The sequence below is a fragment of the Arachis ipaensis genome, chromosome B03 (genome assembly GCF_000816755.2).
Source record: "Arachis ipaensis cultivar K30076 chromosome B03, Araip1.1, whole genome shotgun sequence".
Taxonomy (NCBI): domain Eukaryota; kingdom Viridiplantae; phylum Streptophyta; class Magnoliopsida; order Fabales; family Fabaceae; genus Arachis; species Arachis ipaensis.
In genome coordinates, this window is record NC_029787.2 from 130,886,817 (window position 1) to 130,900,155 (window position 13,339).

General features: G+C 33.1%; 1 protein-coding gene across 2 annotated transcripts in view; it reads right to left on the bottom strand.

The window, feature by feature from the left end:
* LOC107631580 (transcription factor bHLH130) overlaps positions 11,790–13,339 on the bottom strand; it is a gene marked incomplete at its 5' end in the record, with an annotated part of 4,632 nt that continues 3,082 nt past the window's right edge. For both annotated transcript variants that reach the window (XM_016335070.2, XM_016335071.2), the window contains 1 exon segment: positions 11,790–12,730.

Genomic DNA, 13,339 nt, shown 5'->3' on the forward strand with positions numbered 1-13,339 from the left:
CTCTAACAGACGTAAGACGAGCGATAGGGGCAAAAGTCTCTTCATAATCAATACCATACTCTTGCGTACAACATTGAGCAACCAAGCGGGCCTTATAATGGTCAATAGAGCCATCAGAGCGAGTCTTGATCTTGTATACCCATCTACTGCCTACAACTTCCTGATCAGAAGGAGGAACAACCAAATCCCAAGTATGTGCTTTTTCAAGTGCCTGTATTTCTTCTTGCATTGCTTGTTGCCAATTTGGGTTTGAGGAGGCTTCTCTGAATGTCTTAGGTTCATGTTGATGAAGAATAGTAGAAAAGCAATGGTAATAAAAAAGATGAGGAGGTAGATTCTGTACCCTAGAAGAACGAGCGGGAGGAGGAGGCATGACGGTAGGAGTAGGATCATCGTCCGGTCTGGAATCATTGGAAGATGGAGAAGGCGGAAGAACAGGAGGCTATGGAGGGTCACTCGAGATAGAATCTGTAGAATCATCACTAGGAAAAAGATCAACATTGGGGTTAGTAAACAAAGGTGACTGAGTAGGAGGAATGGACTCAAAGGATGAGAATCGAGAAAACATGTGGTGCTCCCAGAAGACAACATGACGAGATATACGAATACGTTTAGAGAGAGGATCCCAACAACGATAACCCTTGTGTTCAGTGCCATAACCAAGAAAACAACACATACGAGCCCGAGGTTCAAGTTTACTATGTTCATGAGGCTGAAGAAGAACAAAACATACACAATCGAAAACTCGAAGAGAACTATAATCTGGGGAGGTATGATAAAGACGCTCAAAAGGAGTAACATTACCAAGAACAGAAGAAGGGAGTCTATTGATAACAAGAACAGCAGTAAGAACAGCTTCACCCCAAGTACGCTCAGGACACGAAGAAGAAAGGAGCATTGCACGGACGGAGTCAAGAATGTGACGGTGTTTGCGTTCAACTCTACCATTTTGTTGAGATGTACCAGGACAAGAAAACTCAGACAAAGTACCCTGTTCTGCAAGAAAGGCTAAGAGTTTGGAATCACATTATTCCATAGCATTATCACGTCGGAAAACTTTAATGACCTTGGAAAATTGAGTTTTAATCATAGTAGCAAAGTTGATATAGAGATGAGGTAACTCATGGCGATTAGTCATCAAATAAACCTAAGTAAAACGGGAATAATCATCAACGAAAATGACAAAGTATCGAGCTCCGCCCATAGAGGCAGTGGGAGCGGGGCCCCAAACATCAGAGTGAATGAGATCAAAAGGAGAGCAAGCAAGAGATGAATTATTGTGAAAAGATAAAGCAGGTTGTTTGGCAGTTTGGTAAGAAATGCAATCAAAAGATTCATTTGGAACCTGACCTAAAACACCCTGAGACACAAGAGGACGCAGTTTTCCTAAGGATGTGTGGGCAAGACGCTGATGCCATAAGTGGAGGGTAGAGGGAGAAGAAGCAGCACAGATATTTGGTACAGGAAGAATATGAAGATTCTCGAGTTTAAACAACCTTCCGACCTTACGTCCAGTCCCGATGATTTGTCCCGTCCGAGGATCCTGTACACGACAACCAGAAACGAAAAAAGTGACTTCAAAACCCATATCAACAAGTTGACCAACAGAAATAAGATTGAAGTTTAATTTGGGAATATAATAAGTATCAGGAAGATTAAGAGTTGAATGGAATATAGAACCCTTGTGTGTTGCATGCAAGAGGGAGCCATTTGCAGTATTGACAGAATGTCCATTTGTAGTGGTAGACATGGATGAGAAAATATTACGCAATGGAGACATGTGATTAAATCAACCCGAGTTAAAGTACCATTTAGAATTACTTGGAGGGGTGGAAAAAACAATAGGGGTATTACCAGAAACAGAGAGAAGATGCTAAAGAAGAGATGCAATATCAGAAAGAGAGACAGGAGACGAGTTGAGTGGATTAGGACGTGGTGGGCGAGTAGGACATGCAGTAATTAAATGTCCCGAGAGCTTGCAGTAACGGTAGAACAGCTGTGAACAATGGTAGCTAATATGACCTTTCTGGTGGCATGTGCGACATTCAACAGAAGGACAGTCGAGGAAGAGGTGCCCAGAACGGTTACAATTTCGACAGAATTTATCTTTTCTGTTGGTGGCAGCAAAAACATCTGGCTTTTCCATAATAATAGTCACAAAGATCAAAGAGAGGAGAGAAAACAGCAATTTCGGAGCAGAAAATGAGAAATTGGAGTGCAGAATCGGAAAGAGCTCACCCAAAACCCTTAGGGAGGGTCCTGCTTGTCCGCCACGTCAACAGTGACGTCAGCGCCACGATGACACGTGGCAGCAACGGAGAGGAGTGACAGAAACACGCTGGCAGTGACGTGGAGCACGGGTCAACCGCGGGTCGGGTCGGGTCGGGCGCAGGTCGGCGGATACCAAGGATGCCTTCGCTGCGACACGTGGAAGCACCAGGAGCGTCTGATCGCGGCGAAGATCCAACGGCTGCTGAAGCTTCTAGAAGGCAAAACAATAGAGGTGGCCAGAAAGGTTTCGGCGGCGCGTCCGGAGGCGTCTGGTGGCGATGTTGGCATCGTTGGAAAGCTGACGAAGAGAATATCACAATGATGACGGAGGTGACGAACCAAAGCGTCGGAAACAGATCGAAAAATGAGGGCAAAGAGGCACGGGTGGAATCTGGAAGGAAGATCAACCTGGTCGTGGCAGCGTCTTTCGGCGGCATGTGGAGGCGCGTCTGGCGGCGGATGGCGGCGGTTCTGGTTGCGATGGAATCACGGCGACAAGACGAACAAGATGGTTATGGGAGTGACGAACCAAAGCGTCGAAAAGGGAACGAAAACAGAGGCCAAAGAACACTGCCGGAAAGGAAAAACAAAGGGGTTATGAACTAATATTCATTAAAAAAAAAGACCTAAACTTTTGATACCATGTTAGAAACAAGAGACTGAGTGAGTAATCTGAAAAGTGTATTATTGAGTTGTGATCAAAGGTACAATATACAAGGAGTATTTATAGGTGGTAAATGAATCAGAGCAATAAAGACATAGAATCCTACAATTAATATACAGATATACTAGACGATACTAATTGATCTAAATTGATTCTAATGATTCTCTAACAATTATTATTCGTTTTAATCCAAATCAACTCAATTAGATGTCATCGTTTGTAATTAATAATTTCCACGTGGAATTATTTTTTTAAAATTATAAAAAAATTAAAAGTTATGTTAAAAATATTTTAAAAAATGTAGATCGTTAATAGAATGCTACTAAATTTAACATAAAACTTATACTAGACAATAATAGCCAAACCAAATTATAACTTATAAAGTGAAAATTAAGATTGCAGCTAATAAAGAATGGCACCCTTTTGAATGCAGCCTCCTTGGGTGGTAATGGGTAGGGTAGGTAAGGTTTGGATCCAACCCTAACCCTACTTGCGGGTTGATATTTTTATATAAACTCAATTCTATCTTACTTGCGGGTTAATAATATCCTAACTCTAACCCAATCTGTTCTTAATCTGCGGGTACCCGATTCTACCCGCGGGTTATAAAAAATATACAACATTATCATATAACTTGATAATAATTTAAAATAGAACTGATTTTTATGTAAAAAAAAATTATCAATTAATGATTTTCTTTTAGTAGTTAAGGATCTTTTGTATTTAGTGAGAAGTCTTTAATTCAACATTCATTTAAAACATATTTTTATATAAGTATATAATATAAATATATATAGAGTGCAGGTTGGTCGGGTAGGGTTGAGCCTCAACCCGCACTCTACCCGACCCACACGAAGATCCTACCCGCACCCTACTGTACCCACTGCGGATCGGGTTGGCAATCCTACCCGATCGGATGGGGTCGGATTGGTACCTGTGAGTAGGGTACATATTACCATCCCTACTTTTTGGGCATTATAATTGCGTAACATGACTAAATACTTAATTAAAAAATGAAATCTTCTTGTATATTTTGAGAGCAAATGAGTATTTTATTTTGTGTTATTTATTTTGTCATGCTTTATTTTAATTAGAATTAGAATTTAAGATTTTAGGATTTAGAGTTTTAAAATTAAAATTTAAAAATTATTTTATTAGTATTTTTAAAATTTAAACTAAACATAATAATAAATCACAATTAATTGATGAAAGCAAGATCAGTTATGAATTACTCCGAAGACATGTAAGATTTTTTCTTAAAAAATGCTGAATTGATCAGATGAAGTTAAATACTTAAAATACTTTTTAGAGTTGGGACATGTTTCATTGGATTTAAATATTTATTCGTATCTGACTTTCTATTTTGGGGTGGTGGTTTGGGTTATTCTATGGGCGCATGTGTTAAAATTGTCTATTCAAGTCACTTCATTCAAAGTCAAGTCATTTCCACAATACAATGGGTGTTTATAATTAGGAAAATTTTGCAATTAAAAAGTGTTAATTAACAAGTAATATCACATTTGTACACCACTCGTAATAATTGTACTTGCATGGGTCATATTAAAATTGCAAATTGCAAGCAAATTGTAGTACAAAGCAAATGGCCGCCATAATAGAATGCAGTACAAGTAATGAAGTAACCAATAATAATAAAACCAAATGTGACATAGTTGGAATTGTTCGCCATCATCAATTAACTATTATGACACCATTCACAAACACAGCTAAATGCAATGTTTCCACTTTGGAGAAGTGACATGGCCAAAATCTATTGTTTTTATATTCACTTTAGTGTAGAGCTCGCAATGAGTAGGGTGGCCCTACCCTAATCTTACCTGCGGGTTGAAAATTTTATTAAAATTCTACCTTACTCTATCTGTGGGTTGAGAATCTCTCAATCCTAACCCTACCGCACCCTAAAATTCTAAACCCTACCATACCCTATCCTACCCGCCGAAATATCAAATTTGTTCAAAGTAAATATAAAATTCAATCATTTCGAATTTTATACATATTAATAACATAAAAAATAAAAAACTAATGCTCTAAATTACTAAATTAACCAACTAGTTTTAGTGATTGTTCATTTATTGTAAGTTATTACATAAGGGAGGTTGTGGGTTCAACTCTCACTTCCTTCACTATATACCTAATTTTTATAAAATATGTGTTATATATGAGGTGCAGGTAGGATAAAATATGGTATACCCTAAATCCGTATCCTACCATACCCGCAGACATGCGAACGGATTAGACCGGATTGAGTAGCCGCGGATAGAATATGAATTGCCAGTCCTACACTAGTGTGCTAGGCTCGTGGAACCCACGGGACAAAAAGACAAAAACATATGTTAAGTAATATCATGTCGTATAATTAGTTAATTACTTCAATTACATTTCAAAACTATACAATGGGTGTTCAGTCAGTTCTAGATAAAATTAATTTAATTAATTAATTTCCTTTCAAAATGTACAAAATAATATTGGTAGCTATATATAATATTTTTTTTATGAGTTATTACTTATTACTCCATTTAGATATAGATATATTAATTAATTTGTTTCATGCAATGCAGACAAGTATCGCCTTGTTAGTGTCATTTTTTTATTTAATTAGCTTCCCAATATTACCTACTTAAGCAGCACATACAAAACCTAGACAGAAGAAACTTTATGGCTTAGGTTTTATGAAATAATGAAACTTTGGTGCTAATATATGTACATATCCTTAATTATACACACATCTCTTTATAATTACGTTATTATTAATTACCACTTGATACAAATGCACAAAATGTTTGTTATTTTTCACTTTCTATAATAATTTAAATTCCGATCCTTAATTAGTCATAGAATGTCATCATCAGCCAAAAGTTGGAGCGATGGATTGTTTGATTTAAGGTGCACGAGCTTCACAGTTCACCATCAACTTGCATATATTCAGACACGTAATAATTAACTACGACAGCTTCTAATAAAGTCTTATTCTACCTTCTCTTTTTATTTTATTTTTTTTCAACTTTGATGTAATGGTAAGTTGGTAACCACTCATTATCCAAGAGGGGCCTACAGTAAAATCATTAGTTACTTGCACCCCGGATTTTCTGTTGCTTTTCATTCCTGTATTAGTCCACTACTTACTATATTTGAACTGATTGATAGTGTAAGTAAAACACTCTCGCTCTTTCATTCCATAAAAAACACATAAATAATTCTATTTTTAACTACAATAAAATGAAATCAAATTAATTAACTAATTAAGGCCACGCAATTGTGTAATTAACTTAAAGTAGGGAATTGTTAGAACGCTATGCATATAACAAATTAAATCCGATGCATAAGCTCCTTTAATTTTGCCACGGAGAAAAATGTCTCTTCTCAGGACTTCGTAACTGCATAGCAGTGGATTCAATTAAATAAAGAAGAGAAATTCTCAAGTATTTTGAAAGTATATATAGTATTCTTATTTGATCAATGAATTATCTTTTACACTAGTATTATAAGTTTATAACCTCGGTCCTCAGGTTTATGCGAGTTAGTTTGATAACAATTATGATAAGGAAAATAAAAGGATAGATATGAACTCATAATTGAAATTGAATAAAAAAATATATTTACATTGAAATAAAAATAAAAAATAAATTAAAATTAAATATAAAAAAATATTTTATTTTTTATCCAATTTATTAATATAACAAAAAAAAAATTTTTAACCTAACTTATTTATTACATATAATTTAAAAATTAAATAAAAAAAACTCACTTAACTTCACTTATATCACTACAAAAAAAAAGGTCTATAGTCACGGTAAAAAACCGTGACCATAGCTAGTGAAAAGGGTGACCATAGATCTATGGTTACGGTTTTGGACCTATGGTCACGGTTTTTTACCGTGACCTATTCCGTCGTGGCCATAGGTCTATGGTCACGGTTTTTTTATCTATGGTCACGGTTATAATTTTCAAATTCTGACACTTTAGGCCACGGTTTTTAACCGTGACCATAGGACAATCTATGGTCACGCATAAAAACCGTGACCATAGCCATATCTATGGTCACAGTTTTGGCCGTGATCATAGCCTCTATGGTCACCCTTCCTTAAAACCGTGACCATAGCCTTATCTATGGTCACGGTTTTGGCCGTGACCATAGCTTCTATGGTCACCCCTCCTCAAAACCGTGACCATAGCCTTATCTATGGTCACGGTTTTTTGCCGTGACCATAGTTCTATGGTCACCCCACCTTAAAACCGTGACCATAGCCTTATCTATGGTCACGGTTTTTACCGTGACCATAGCCTCTATGGTCACCCCACTTAAAACCGTGACCATAGCCCTATCTATGGCCACGGTTTTCACCGTGACCATAGCCTCTATGGTCACCCCTCCTTAAAACCATGACCATAGCCCAATCTATGGCCACGATTTTTCACCGTGACCATAGCCTCTATGGTCACCCCTCCTTAAAACCGTGACCATAACCTTATCTTACCGTGACCATAGCCTATTTTGCTCAGCACCTGCTTCATTAACATGCAAAATAAAGTCACATTAGACATAAACACCTACATTTATTCTTCTTCAACTTAGGGAAAAAATATCATTAAAACATATATACATCACACATATAATAGCTAGTACACACTATACAACACACATCCACATCATAGTACATGACACATCATAAAATGATATAAAGTACTTGAAGAGATACAGTATATATATTACCAAAGTACTTGAAATGAGTAGCTTCTTTTTGTTTTTTAACACTTCATTTTTGACAGACTTCATTGCAGCTCTCAATTCTTATAAAGTACCAAATAATATAAATATAGCACAAGTAAAAAGAAAATGGAAATAAAAAATGAAGCACCGTAAACAACAAAGCAAACCTGAAAAGCTCTAGATTGGCAATCGACAAAACTTAGGTAAGTATGCTCCTTATTCTTCCAATTCACAGATCTGGATTCTGAAAAAATCCTAATTTGCAAGTTTCTTCTTTTCCTCAAATTTACTTTGTTCAAGCTGAAAATGTATGTTAAATTAGTCACATTTTTTACCTAACTCTCATAAAGAGAAATAAATGAAAAGAGATAGCCAAACTAAGACATTTTCTTTTATTTTGCTTGCTATGCATACCTTAATTAACATCATTAAAAGCTTGTTAGTAGTTCATATTTATTTTCAGCAGCCAATTCTTAATTTCAGCAGCCATACAATTCAAATAGATTTTTTTATTTTGTGACTTGAATTCTAATAGATTTGGTTCCCTAGAAACATGCAAATAAACTCAACAACTATTTATCAACAAAACCAATTTGGCAAGCACAAACAACTTCAAACATGAGCAATTTAATAAATGGAGAAAGAGCACTTATTCAACATTATGGACTTCCTTTTAGATTCAGAAACAGAATTGAAAAGCACAAATTCAGCTTGACAAAAATTTGACATCAATATAACAATAATGCAATAGAAGTTGAAGCTGACATAATGTCATATGACACATATTTTACAAAGGTAGTTACATGCTCACCAACTTTCAATTGGCATAGAGGCCGCCAATGCACATTTTAATGGTTGCAGAAAATAACTAGTAAGAGAACTATAATGTGCTCATGAATCCAAATTAATTAGGCCTGCAAAGAACATCTAATTATATCAGCCAAACTATACATAGTAAGCACATGGCAGCAAACAATTTCATATTAGAAAGAGTTAGTATAGGATCTACAATGAAAGTAAATTGACTATAGTCAACCCTCAACTAAGAACAGTAGAACACCCCCAATCAATTTTCCTCCAAAGATAAGAGAAACCCCCTTTTTGTATTTCCAGCGCAACTAAAATAGCATAAATCAAACAAACAACAAAAAACAAAAAACAAAAATCCAGAAGCTATTCCGTCAATTGAAGAATGAACAAAAGAAGAAACCTTTGAGGTAGAATCAGTGACGTTCAAGTATCCTCGACACCCCAGAAGACCAAATTCTGAGAAACTGGAACTATATCCATACTATAATTTCATCACAAAACCAAAAAAAAATTTAAACCTCTAAATTATTCTATATTATAATTATAATAATTTAGGAGGTGAACTATTAGCTATAATCTAACCCAATTATATACTTATATTTCGAAATCTTGAATAGAATACATAAACACGTGCCAAAAGAAAAGAACGTTTCCTTTTCTAATAGACTTTTTGTATAAAGTCAAATATCATCAAGATGCATTTACCACAAAATCATACTAATATCCTCAACAGTTTCGCAAATACTAATAACCACTTATAGCACAACTTTATAAATACAAAACTCTTATTTACGTGAAAGGTACGCTATTTACTCTGAATACAATATATCTCATAATCTTACATTCTTTTTTATTTGAACGTCGGAGTACTTCTGCACGTGTCCGCCATTGTCATTTCCTTTGAATCTGATGTATACCTCATCTGTCTTAAACGAAGGCATGCCCAATCCCTAAACATGACGAGTTATACTTCAAGCCCGACCTACCACACAGGAACAAGAGGTATTTATAACCTCTTATTAGGTTAAAAAAAAAACTCAAAGTCTACTAATATAAATCCCAATCTAATAATTAAATAAACAAAATCAGAATATATTAAATTAAATTCTAAAAATATAAACTGATAAATTTTAAATAATATTTAAACTCTTCATATCACAAACATTTGAAACACGTATCATTCTTCTCATTTTTAAAAAAATTTGTCTTCAAATTTTGTAGTGAAAAAAATAATGTATAAAAAGAACAAATATAAGAAAGATAAAAAAAATTTTGCACCGTATGCTTTTTTTTATTATGTTTTTTAAAATAATGAAATCAACAAGAACCATAAAACAACAATAAAACACAAACATGGAAGACAAGGACGATAAAAATATAAAAAATAATGCGAGAGGCACTGAAACTCTTTTTTTTAAAGACACAACAAGAACACATATAAATTAATAAGGATTAATCTAATATCTAAAATTTTATTACTAAAGGATAAAGAATTCAAAGGATAAACAAAAAGGCAAGGACTGAAATTGAACGGAAAAATATGAATTGAAATTGAAAAAATAAAATAGAAAATAAAATGATAGATTGAAATTAAATATAAAGAGAATCATTCTATTTTCTATTCAATTTTGTTTTGTCGATGCAACAAAAAGTTAACTCTTCAACCTAATTTATTCACACCATAATTTAAAAATTGAATCGAAGAGACTCACTCAACTTTACTTTTTCACACCATGATTTTCATCACAAAACCAAAAAAATTTTCAAATTTCTAAATCACTTTATATTACAAATATAATAGTCTAGGGAGAATTAATATAAACTAATATATAACTTTAAATAATATTTAAATTTTTTATATCACAAACATTTAAAATTTAAAGTACATATCAAATTATCTGATCGAAACTATAGATTATGTTCTTCAAACATTATCAGTCATGATAATTTTAGAATATATGTAATATATAGTTGCAATATGCCAATATATGTTGCTCGAAATAATCATATTGCCTTTTTATTAGTTTAACTTTTTTAGGATAAATAATTTTTTAACATTGTATCAAAAATTATTTACGATATAAAGATTTAAAATTTAATTTTTTTTAATCCAATTTTTTTTAACATACTACAAATAACAACGAAAGAAAAAATTTATATGTAAAATTTATGCAAACCTAAAAAGTAATATCTTACCTGAAATATATGTGAGAATAAGCAATTTCATGACATATATAAGTTAAAATGATATTTATACAACTATTTAATTATTTACACATATAATAATAAATAGCTATTAGATGGTAATTTCTTAGGCTTAATAACTTTTTAGGTGTATATGAACATAATACACATTTTTAGAGCTTGTATATTATCTTTTTATTTTTATTTTTTAAAAAAGGTCAATAATATTGATGCTTCTTTTATGAAGTTGTCCTTAAGGTAGACCTTATTATCATTACATTTCGTTTGGAAAAGTAGCTAAACAATATAATGTGCAATTGAAATGCTCTACTTGAATAGTAGTAAGTAGCTAGTAGTCTTCTATACAGTTTCATCCTCGTTATAACAAGTCCAAATTAAATAACATAACATCAAAATGAATACAATATATATTATAAGAAAATCTTCTATACAGAATTAGAAAATGAAATATTTGATTCAACGGCTGTGATATATCCAAGCAATAATAGACATACAACATACCACCAAGATTGCAAGAACCGGACCGGTCATTGAACCGGTCAAGTGGCAGATTCAATGATTTAATGGTCCAATCGAAATCCAATTGGAGTTGAATTAGTTTTATTAAATATATAATACCATTATTAAAAATTCAATATACAATTTTAAATATATAAATTCAATAATTTCTTAATTAATAAAATTCAAAAGTTTAAAATTTGACATAATAATTTATTCATATTTTATTATTAAAATTTTATAAAATAAATTTTTTTTAACTAACTTCTAAATTATAACAAAATAATTAGCAACAAAATTCATCCTTAAACTCAAAAAATGCTTTGGTACAGAATAAGCTGTTGGTTTAAATCAATGATCTGTGTCTAAAGTTCATTGGAAGCTAGACAATATCCATGAAAAGGTAACCCAACACTCAAAGCTAGTTAGAGATCTTATCTCTGCTCTCTGAGTATCAACTGGCTACTATCTGAGAGGAACTTCAATAAAAGAAGAAGCAAGGCAGAAAACTAAAAATTGGTCATTGCAATAAAAGTTTAGAATCACAAACTTACACTTAAAAATTTCAATCCATCAACAGCGAAAAAAAATTTAGAGTTACACCAAATTTCAACAACCACCTTTCAATCTATTCAACAATAAAACTCAGAAGACTTAGAATCACAAACTTACAGTTACACTTAAAAATTTCAATCCATCAGCAACAAAAAAAAAATTCAGAGTTACAACAAATTTCAACAAAAATCTTTAAATTTATTCAACAACAAAACTCAGAAAACTCAAAATCCAAATCCAAATCCAGAGAATCTAGAAACAGAAAACCTAACCAAAACAATCCAAACTTAACCTCCAAACTAAATTCAAAACCACATGAGCAGCAATCCACAACTCAGAACACAATCCCAATTTAGAAGCCAGAATCTTAGAAATTGAAACTGAAGAAGCAGTGGCTTAATTATTACCAGAGACATGGTGAAGGAGGAACAGCGGTGACAGAGTAAGCTCGGAAGAGGATCATTTTGCGACAGCGAGGCCCCGAGCAGTGATTTCACGACGAGGCTCTGGGCAGAGATTCACGGAGGAGAGATGCGCTTGAAGAGGATTGAGTAACCGTTTGCGTGACATAGAGGAGAAAATTAGGGATTTGGTTGGAATGTGAAAGTGAGACAGAAGGGAGAGGGTCGGGTGTTTTAGGGGGTGGGGTTTTTACGTTTTTTTTTTTTTTTAGAGAATCGGTCTTTTGAAAAAAACGACCAGTTCAGTCGGTTCACCAGTTAACCACCGATTTAACCAATTTTTAAACCGATTGTTTACAAGGTAGTTTTGCGTGTTAACCGGATCGGCTATAAAACCGATTTTCGATTAATCCAGTCGAACTGGCCGATCCGGTCCGGTTTTCAAAACCTTGCATACAACTACTGTATCTGATATATTAGCTTTACTTTCTAGATAACTAGTTATCACTTTTCAGCGCCGGAAGAAAGTCAAATTTTTTTTGAAAAATCTGATTTCTGCATCCTTATACACTTGCATTCAGCCCGTCTGTCACTTAGATTCTGCACAAATTAAAGTAATTTAAAATGTTAATCAGTATATGCATGCATGTCAAAGATATGATGAATAACTAATAAAACTGATATTATATAGTATAAATTAAAGTACTAGCTTAGATAAATTAATCTACTATTGTGAAGTTAAAAGAGTTTTTTTTTTTTTGGTGACTAGAAGAATCTAATTAAAGAGAATATTTTTATAGATTCGTAAAATATGAAAGAGAAAAACGTGTTATATTTTGTTTTTATTAAGATAAGAAAAATTTTACAACCATGTATTAAAAATTAAACAAAACATCTAATCTAAATCCAAAAAACAACTCAAATGGTACAGTGGGAAACTATTAAACACTTATAAATCCAGCTCATCAATAATGCACGAGTTTAATTAATTAACAACACATATATATGCCATGATACAATTGAGGATCAAATTTGGATCCTTATAAAAAATAAGAAACTAGCTAGTACCTGAAGGCTCATAATTAAGCAGTAATTTCAACAATAATTATGTTATGTGTTTATTGAAAACTAGTTATATGCATAGAATATATAAAATATATATTAAAAAATCTAAAATTATATATATATATATATATATATGATCTAGTA